Source organism: Podarcis tiliguerta (genome assembly GCF_965153285.1).
Source record: "Podarcis tiliguerta genome assembly, chromosome: 8".
Taxonomy (NCBI): domain Eukaryota; kingdom Metazoa; phylum Chordata; class Lepidosauria; order Squamata; family Lacertidae; genus Podarcis; species Podarcis tiliguerta.
The window spans coordinates 62,626,366-62,636,219 of NC_139541.1; the positions used below are offsets into that span (position 1 = coordinate 62,626,366).

The window sequence follows — 9,854 nt, forward strand, 5'->3', positions numbered from 1 at the left end:
AGCAGAGAATCCCTGCCCCACCCTCCGTGCACTTATGCCTGAACCCGCACAAACACATTCGACCCAGGAGTTGTTGACCTAAATAAGTGCAATAGGCCTGGGTGAATGACAGGGCATTCTAATAAAACCATTGCTGCTCCTCTTTCCGTTTGATAGTGCTGAGTCCCCCCCTCTGTGCACTTACCTCACGGCAGCTTCTCTTCAGTCCCCGCGTCTCCGACCTCGAGTCCTCAGTCCTCCCGTGGCGCCTCCTCCTCGGCCAATGGCGTGAGGTTTGCCTTTCAGCCAATCAGGAAGCGGGAGGACCCGCTCCCTGATTGGCCAGGAGGAGCATCAGTGTAACAATAGTGAATTTTCATTTGCTATTGTCACACAATGGACGGGCTTGAGAGGGTGCAATGCTCTGCGCCTCAGCCGCCCGCCACAGTGAAATGATTTGAAGTTCCTCAGGCGGCCCGGTGCCGATTGATCCACGGACCGGTCCGCGGCCCGGGGGTTGGGGAACACTGCTTTAAACTACCCTGGGACACTCTCTTGTCCCCCCAGCATGGTATGTCTGGTTCACATGGATCCTCTCTTAGGGCATACAGTGCCCAGTTTTCTGTTCTAAAATAAGGTTTGATCATATTTATATGCACCACTTTCCACCCTTCCTCTCCTTGCTGGATCACATAATTTACTTCATTCATTTTGGCTATTATTTTATATGGTCCTTCCCAAGCTAATTGTAGTTTGTTTCCTTTAATTGGTCTCAGCCCCAATACTTCACTTTCAGGTGCAAATGACCTTATCCTGGCCTTCTTGTCATACCAGTTTTTTTGCTTGGTTTGGGCACTTTTTAAATTCCCCCCCGCAAACTCTGAGGATCTCTTTAAGGTATTCTGCAGATTAAACAAATACTCCACTACAGACTCTGGATCTTGATCTCGCTGTTCTTCCCAATTCATGCGAAGTAAGTTCAGGTGCCCTTTTACTTTACGTCCCATCAATAATTCAGGTGGGCTAAACCTGGTACTTAATTGGGGTACATCGCTATATGCATACAGTAGTGGTTGTATCTTGTCCCAATCATTGGGATTATCTGCAGTATAGGCTTTAATCATTCTTATTAGGGTTCCATTAAATCTCTCAACTAATCCATTAGTTTCAGGGTGGCAAGGTGTTGATGTTAAATGCTTAATACCACACACTTCCCATAGTCTTTTCATTACTCCTGATGTGAAAGAAGAACCCAAGTCAGTGACAATTTCACTGGCAAAGCCCAACCTACTCATATAGTTAATTAAAACGGTTGCCTCTGTTTCAATGTTTCGCAATGGAATGGCTTCTGTGTTAAGTTGTGGGTGAACATAGCAGACGACACAGCGATTCTTCAAACAGATATTCAGATGTCAGAACAGAACTAAGCTGAGGGTTCAGTCAGCCTGCTTATATAGAGCTCCAGAACAATTGTAACTGTTGCCATTTTCTAAAACTCCAATCACTGAACGTGATCCTTCATTTGCATAACTATCTACAGTATCCCCCTGCTGGCCCAGGGTGAGGACTTCAGTACATAACACCCCTCCCCACCGAGATAAGGCGTTAGTTACAATCGTAATGGTTTCCTTATATACATCACTACACGTAATGGTTCAATTAGGCACAAAAGCATATCTGTTACATTTCCCATACTTAGACCAACAGTGATACATGTCCAACAACATAGTCCTTTAAATAGGTTGGGCGCTTGGAAACTCTGACAGACCGGCGGGGACTGGTAGCCAAGTCCGGGGGGCCACCCAATTCTTGCTGAGGCTGTGGTGCGACCCTAGGTGTTGTTGAAACCAAATCCCCTGGATCCGCTGCTGTGGGTGGAGCCTCCGCAAGTGGAGTGGTCTGAGCCTGTGGTAAGTCTGGCAGACCCTCTGAAGTGGCTTGCTTCGGCTCCATGCTGGCAGTTTGCGAGGGAGGTGTAGGTGAAGCCTCGCCATCTGTAAGTGTCTCTTCCGGAGCCACGAGCACAGTTGGGGGCACCACTGTAGTGTCGCAAGTCCCCAACCCTGCACCTAAGCCGGTCTATGTGCCGGCGCCACAAACGTCCGTCTTCGAGTGCCACCTGGTACGAGCAAGGTCAGTGACTCCCGCTACTGTGGCTGGCACCCAAGGAATGTCCCCCACATAGTTCCGGGCAAAGACCTGGTTTCCTGGAACAAATGACCGTGGTGTGTTGGCACAGCCTGAGGGTTCGGCCACGGCAAAGTCTGGGTGCAGCCGGTTGAGCGGTGACCTGAGGCAGCAGCCCATAAGCAGTTCAGCAGGACTCCGCCCTGTGGCCGCATGAGGGGTGATGTGTTGCTCGAACAAGTATTCGGCGACCCGCTCGTGCCAGTCTCCCCGGTCCAGGCGCACCAGTGCCTCTTGCTGAGCACACCATTCTCTCCGCTTGCCCGTTGCTGGATGGATGAAATGGTGCTGTTAGGGCATGACGGATACCCAGTCCCAAAAGATACCGCTCAAAAGTGCCTGACGTGAACTGCGGTCCGTTGTCAGAGACAAGGACATCAGAACACCCATGGGTCGCAAACAGGCCTCGCAGCACCCGGATGACGGCCTCGGTAGTGGTGGAGGGCATCAGGGCCACCTCCAGCCATTTGGAATAGGCGTCCACCACTACCATAAAGGTCCGGCCGTTAAAGGGGCCGGCCAGATCGATGTGCACCCTCGACCAGGGTGTCTTTGATGTCTCCCAGGTGTGTCCCTTAGCTGCTGGTGGTGCAGGCCTCGATTCTTGGCACGCTTGACAGGCGGACACCCAGGCAGTGATGGCATCGTCCATGTTAGGCCACCAGACGAAACACCGAGCCAACGCCTTCATTTTGACGATTCCCTGGTGGCCAACGTGCAGAGCCTCCAGGACGCGTTGACGGAGTCTTTGGGGAATCACGACACGGTCTCCCCACAGCAGACAGCCGCGATGAGCCGAGTGTTCATGTCTGGTTGCGAACAGTTGGAACTCCGATGCAAAAGGCCCTTGTGGCCACCCCCTCCACACCCAGTTGAGCACACGGCTGATGGTGCGATCCTGGGCAGATACGGAGGCCACAGTGGCAGCCGATACAGGCGCTGCCGGAAGATCCTCAATCAGGAGGAGCGATGAAGCTGGAGCCGGGTCTTCCACAAACGCTAGAAGAGGGCAACGGCTGAGGGCGTCAGCATGGCCCATCGATTTCCCCGGGCGATGGACGAGCCGGTAGTGGTAGGCAGCCAGGAAAACAGTCCATCGCAGCATGCGCGGTGAGAGGACCGGTGGAGTTGGACGATCACTGATGAGGAGGCCCAGGAGCGGCTTGTGGTCAGTGATGAGGTCAAAAGTTCCTGCCATAGAGGTATTCATGGAACCTCTTCACTCCAGCCACAAGTGCCAGTGCCACCTCGCAGGCTTCTGTGTTAAGTTGTGGGCAAACATAGCAGACGACACAGCGATTCTTCAAACAGATATTCTTTATTCAGATGTCAGAACAGAACTAAACTGAGGGGCTCAGTCAGCCTGCTTATATAGAGCTCCAGAACAATTGTAACTGTTGCCATTTTCTAAAACTATCCAATCACTGAATGTCACTTTTCGATCCTTCATTTGCATAACCATCTACAGTATCCCCCTGCTGGCCCAGGGTGAGGACTTCAGTACATAACATTCAGTTGCGTAATCCACTATGGTGAGGATGTATCTGTTTCCCCGCCTGCTGGCTCTAGGCAATGGCCCTATCAGGTCCAGCGCTAACCATTGAAAAGTGGTTGATATGATAGGCAAGAATTTGGCTTTTGTTTTGTCTTGACCACTGCCTCTTCTCTGACATATGTCACAGGCTTGACAGTATTGTTTTATTTGTTTTCCCATGCCTGGCCAATAAAATTTTTCAGCCGCTCTCCGTTTTGTACGTGTAATACCCATATGCGCTCCACATACACTATTGTGAGCGTGCTACATAAACTGTATCGGTCAATTATAATCATGGGGTACCTCTCCAGACCTATAACTTCTGCTACCTGTTCTCACTCACTAAACCACCTCTCAGATATTTACTTGTCTTCCTAGCCCCTAACTATTCCTGACTCAGCTTATTTCGCTACACTAACTCAACCTACCCACAAACTATCCCAATTCACTCCCACTCCAACCAACCACCCAACTCCTAACAAACTCTACTCTTCGCCCCTCCCAGAGCTGGTTATATAGTCCCTCTGACTCCACCCCCTGGGTCCTGATTGGGTAACCTGTTTAACTATTTCACTTCCTGCACTCATACGTTAACATCACACCGACCAACTGACAAAACTGCCTGCCACATAGAGGGAGTTAGTCCTCTCTTGGAATGTTGGACTTAACTGACAGCTTTATATCCCACACCCCTCACCTCCAGGAAGATGGCTGCAGTGACTTCTGGCATCTCGGCAAAACGCTTACTCTTCAGAGCTGAAACGATGTATGCCTCTTCTGTCCTCCAGGTGAATGAGCACATAATAAGCCCCCACCGTAGTGGAGTAGAATTTGGCACAGGACAGGTCAAAAGTTCTGTGAAATCAGGATGTGGCAATCACAAAGGGTCCCCGGACGTTTAATGGTCTTTTGATCCCTGTGTCACCACTGTGCTCGCTTCCCCGCTGCCACCAACCAGTTACTCTCTGGTAAAATACTGAGTCCAGAGAGTTGTTAAAAGTTTATTTTACAAACATTAACAAGTTTATGGTTTCTCAGATAATATTCGTGTCAGTATCTTTACCGGCCTATACCTTCCTAATACCTTCTGACTGTCAACTGTTTGACTCCTCTTAACAAATTCTCACACTGTGGCGATCACACAGGGTCCCCGGACGTTTAACGGTCTGTTGATTCCTGTAGGAGCTATCTTTATTTCTTGTAGATTGCACAGTTGCTCCCCTCTCCCTTCCCAACATGTTATATCAGCTTCGTCTGGATCTTCACGTGTTGCATACAGTGTCCAGCCTTCTGGTCTAAGATAAGGCTTTAACATGTTCACACGAACCACCTTATGCCCTTCTTCCCCTTGTTGGATTACGTAATTTACATCACTCATTTTGGACACGATTTTGTACGGTCCCTCCTATGCTAGATGCATTTTATTTCCTTTGGTTGCTTCACTATCGGGTTCAAAAGTTCTTACTCTGGCCTTTTTGTCGTACCAGGTTTTCTGCTTTGTTTGGGCTGCTTTTAAATTTTCCCCTGCTATCTCTAAGGATCTATTCAGTGTATTTTGCAGGTTGTATACGTAGTCTATCACTGCCTCGGGATCTCAGTCTTGATACTCCTCCCAATTAATATGGAGCAAGTCTAACGGTCCTTTTACTTTACGTCCTAGTAACAGCTCAAAAAGGACTAAAACCTGTACTTTCTTGTGGTATATCACGAAACATGTAAAGAAGATGTTTTAATTTGCAACCCCTTCATTGGGGTTCTCTGCTACATAGGCTTTGACCATGTGGATCAAAGTCTCATTAAACCTTTCCACCAAACCGTTTGTTTCGGGATGGTATGGTGTTGAAGTTATGTGCTTGATGCCACACAACTCCCACAACCTTTTCATTAGTCGTGACGTAAAAGAGGTTTTCAAATCAGTGACAATCTCACTAGCAAAACCTAACCGACTCATAAAATTAATTAAAGCATCCGCCACGGTCTCCGTCTCTATATTTCGCAACGGGATGGCTTTGGGATACCTGGTCGCAAAATCCACAATTGTGAGGATATATTTGTGTCCTCATTTAGTGGCTCTAGGTAATGGTCCTATCAGATCAAGACCCAGTCTCTGGAATGGTGTAGAGATTACAGACAAAGGACACCGCTTGGCCTTTGTCTTATCCTGGCCTGTGCGCCTTCTCGTGACAGATGTCACAGATTTGACAATATAATTTAATTTGTTTTCCCATGCCTGGCCAATAGAAATTTTGTGCCACTCGTTGCTTGGTTCAAGTAATCCCCATGTGTGCTCCAAATAAACTATCATGAGCTTGCTGCAGGATCTTCTCCCTTTAAGCTTGTGGGATTACTAATTGCCTTCTGATTTTGTTCCCCAGATGGTATGGCAAGGACTTCTCTATATAATCCATTGCTTAGACAGAATCGCTCAGGACTTTGAGAAGTTAAAGGCACATCAGATTTGGCTGCCTCAAAACAATTAAATCAGCATCCTCTTGCTGTTCTTGGGCAAAACTAGGTTTTTGGTTTTTTATAAAAGGAACCAGCAAGTCTTCATTTCTCCCCTCACAAATCGGTTCCTCAGCTCTGTCTCCTTTGGCAACAGTAGTATTCCCCTCAGCACTGGGTGACTGTTGACCCCCCCTTGGAGTGAGTAACTACAAAAGAACTCTGTACATGCCCTAAGAGATCCCATCCGATCAGCACAGCAGTGGGAATCTCCTCAGAAATAGCAACCTGCCACTTTCCTGACCAATCTTGGAACTTAACATGGATCTCTGCAACTGGTAGTACCTCAGGCTGTTTTGAAATTACTTTTAATCGCATAACGTTTCCTGGAATTATTTTGGTGGGACAGATTATCTCTGGGTGGACAATAGTGACTTGTGAACCTGTGTCTTATTGAAGCAAGTGAAATTAAGTGGTACCCTCTTAGAGTGAGACAAGGATCAGACAAGACGCAGCAATTTGGAGAAAAAGAAGGTGAGGTTTTATTGCTGAGCAATAATGGACCCAGTTGGAATCCTTTCCAAAAGACTGGGACCCAGAAGCATTCAGGTTCACATTCAACCCTAGAAATCTCCAATCCAAATATCTTCCCCAGCGTTTTTCAAAAGAAGATTGTCTTGTTTAATGGCATAGCAATGTGCCACTTTAGCCTCCACCACTTCAGCAGGCTTCGTAACTAGCTTAGCTCTCCTCAGCTGCTTTGATACAATACGTTTTTTTCGGAGGGCTAATATTGACAGACTTTCCCCCTCCAGCTCTACAATTAAAACTTTTGTGGCCAAATTTTCCACATCCCCAGCATTTAAGTTCTTTGGGATTTGTATAATTTGTTTTCCACCCTTTCTCCTCAGTGAGGCCGGTGTTTGCTTGGGTCTTGTCATTTTGCCCTTTTGACAATGGCCTGTTTCCCTTATCTGTCTCTGAATCTGGGTTTCCCTTTGCCTGTTGGAATCTATTTCTGGTAGTCCCCCACACTTTCCCCCAAAAAACTTGGTTCATCAAACCTATGGTCCCTTATTTCATTTATTTGGTCAGCTGTTAGCGGCTTCTTGAAGCGATTGAGGGGGTCTTTCCTTTATAAGATATTTTAATTGGCCATTTATCGTTTCATAAAATTGTTCCGGAGCAAACACTTCTCTGATTTTTGGAACGGAGTCTGCCCCCTCCTGTCCTAACCATTTTGTGAGGTAGTTTGAGATTTTAGCCCCAAGTTGAGCGTATGTTTCCTCCCTCACTTTAGTTACACTTGTAAATTTCTTTCCCAGTTGTTCTGAGGTAATTCCAAACCTGGTGTATATTAGTTGGTTAAACATATCAAAATTTTTGGATTGGTCCTCAGTCATTTGGGCATAGATTTCAGCTAATGCATGTCAGGACTGGTCGTTGTCCTCTTCAGATCACCACACAAACGCTTCTTGTTCTTTTATAACTTTTTATTGTGTATTAACAAAATAATCTTATAAACAGTTCTTAACTATTATTCCTCAGAGTCACTTATTTCAGATACCTTCTGAGCTCTGCTTCTCCATGACCAACCACCCTCAAAGTGGCGAAGGCGCCTTTCCCTTCGCTTTCCCGCTCTTTTTTCTAACCTCCTGGCTAGAGCTGGCCTGTATCTCCCCTCCTCCGAATCTGAGCTAGAACTTAACCCTTGCCTTTCCTGTGAACAGCCAGTCGCTCCCTGTTGTTCCTCCCGCTCCCTTCTATTAGATTCACCGCTCTCCTCCCCCCCTTGGGGAATGCTTTCTCCCTCTGATAAACTGAAAACTTCTAACTCTTCCCTGACAATGCACCACTTAACTTGGCTTCTAAGTATCTTCATCTTATCCTCATCTTTCACTTGAAAATCTTGACAAGCTCTTTCAAATGATATAATAAAAGCCTCAGGGCTATCTTTTCCCTTAAACTCAGGTAAACGCTTTAAATCTACCTTCACTTGAGTTTAACTACTGGTGTTACTACTATTATTTTGATTCTCCATAGCTGCTAATTCCAGTTTCCTTCTTAACAACTCTAACTCCTCCCCTTGGATTCCTATTGGTTAGTCATTTTACACTTAGTTAACCCTTTCCTTATGAACCCAGTATGATGTCACACACCTAGGAGGGCAAACGCCACACTCGTTTTCTCACACCAGACTAGCCCAACCCACAGACTTATCTTCTCTGTCTCGTCTAACTCCAGACTGTCTTCTCAACCACTCCAACTCTCTAAAAAAAACCACCCTGTGCTTAAAAGCTTATACGCAGTTAACTCTGCTCCCTGGGTTCCCATTGGTTAGTCATTTTACAATTAGTTAACCCTTTCCCTATGAACCCAGTATGATGTCTCACACACAGGAGGGCAAACGCCACACAGGAGCTCACTTTTTATCAGTTCCACAGAGCACCGGTTCCGAACATCACTCCATTTGTTTGCCATTATGGAGAAAATCCTCTCCACATAGCCTGTCAATGCTGGAATGCTGAGATGTAGGAAATCATTTTCAGCAAATTTGGTAGATCAGTTGCTGTAAATACAGCCAGCCACCCAGCAAAGAATTGGCAGGCTTTGAGAATTTAGCATTCACCCATTTGACAAAATTCTTAAATTGGGATTTACGTAGAGCGTTGCATTCCCTCACAACTCCAGTTCTCCTTTCCCAAATTTCAGCTTCCTAGTTCTTGCGTTTCTGTATACCCTTGAAAGACAACAACCACTGGCTTTCAAGCTTTATAAAAAATCCTTTATTGAGCATACTTCACAAATTTATACAACAATCTACTATATTACAGTGGTGCCTCGCAAGACGAAATTAATTCGTTCTGCGAGTTTTTTCATCTTGCGAATTTTTCGTCTTGCGAAGCACGGTTTCCCATAGGAATGCATTGAAAATCAATTAATGTGTTTCTATGGTCAAAAAAAGTCCAAACAAAGCCAAATTTGGTACAAAAAGAGTTTATTAAGTGCTCTTTAAAGTCACACATACTGTAAAGAGCATTTCAAAAATTGAAGGAACAATAATTTAAGTTTCTAAACATGACAGAAAAGCATTTAAAAATCACCAAAGTGATTTTTCATACATTTCATACATACATTTTCTAAGACTCTGGGGGACAACTCGAAGAAGAACCTGTCCATGGTCTGCTGCTTCATCCGCCTTTTCAGCACCTCCCTGAAAGACGACATGGCCCTCGTATCAAAAGTGTTTGCAAGGTCACGTGTCAGGTCCTTGTCAGGGTGGTGCCGCTCTGCAAAAGCCTGCACATCTTTCCACTTCTGGCAAATGTCCCTCAGTTCTTTGGAGGACAGCCGTTCCTCAGTTGCTTCCTCCTCTTCCAGCGAGGCCTGCTCCTGTGCAGCCTCTGCCTGCAGCTCCTGGGTGGTCAGCTCGTGGTCGTGCTCCTCCACCAGCTTGCTGACGTCCTCCTCTGTGACCTCCAGGCCCATGGTCCTCCCCAAGGAAACAATGTCCTGCACCACTGTTGACTCTGGTGCAACAGAGTCACTTGGTGCCACATAGTCCGGCCACAGGCTGCGCCAAGCGCAATTCAAATTTCTCTGGCTGATCCCGTCCCAGGCCGTGGTGATCATCTTCAAGCAGGTGACAATGTCGAAGTGGTCCTTCCAGAATTCCTGCGGGGTGATGTTGGTGCAATCAGTCACCTCG

At 46.7% G+C, this 9,854-nt stretch overlaps 1 long non-coding RNA gene across 1 annotated transcript; it reads right to left on the bottom strand.

Annotated features, from left to right (window-relative positions):
- Positions 1-517: 517 nt before the first annotated feature.
- LOC310684873 lies at positions 518-7,567 on the bottom strand. The gene is made up of 4 exons (XR_014514913.1): positions 6,761-7,567; positions 4,275-6,594; positions 3,820-4,188; positions 518-712 (listed from the first exon to the last, which is right to left on the bottom strand). It is a non-coding gene; the product is annotated as an uncharacterized lncRNA (long non-coding RNA).
- Between the last annotated feature and the right edge of the window lie 2,287 nt (positions 7,568-9,854).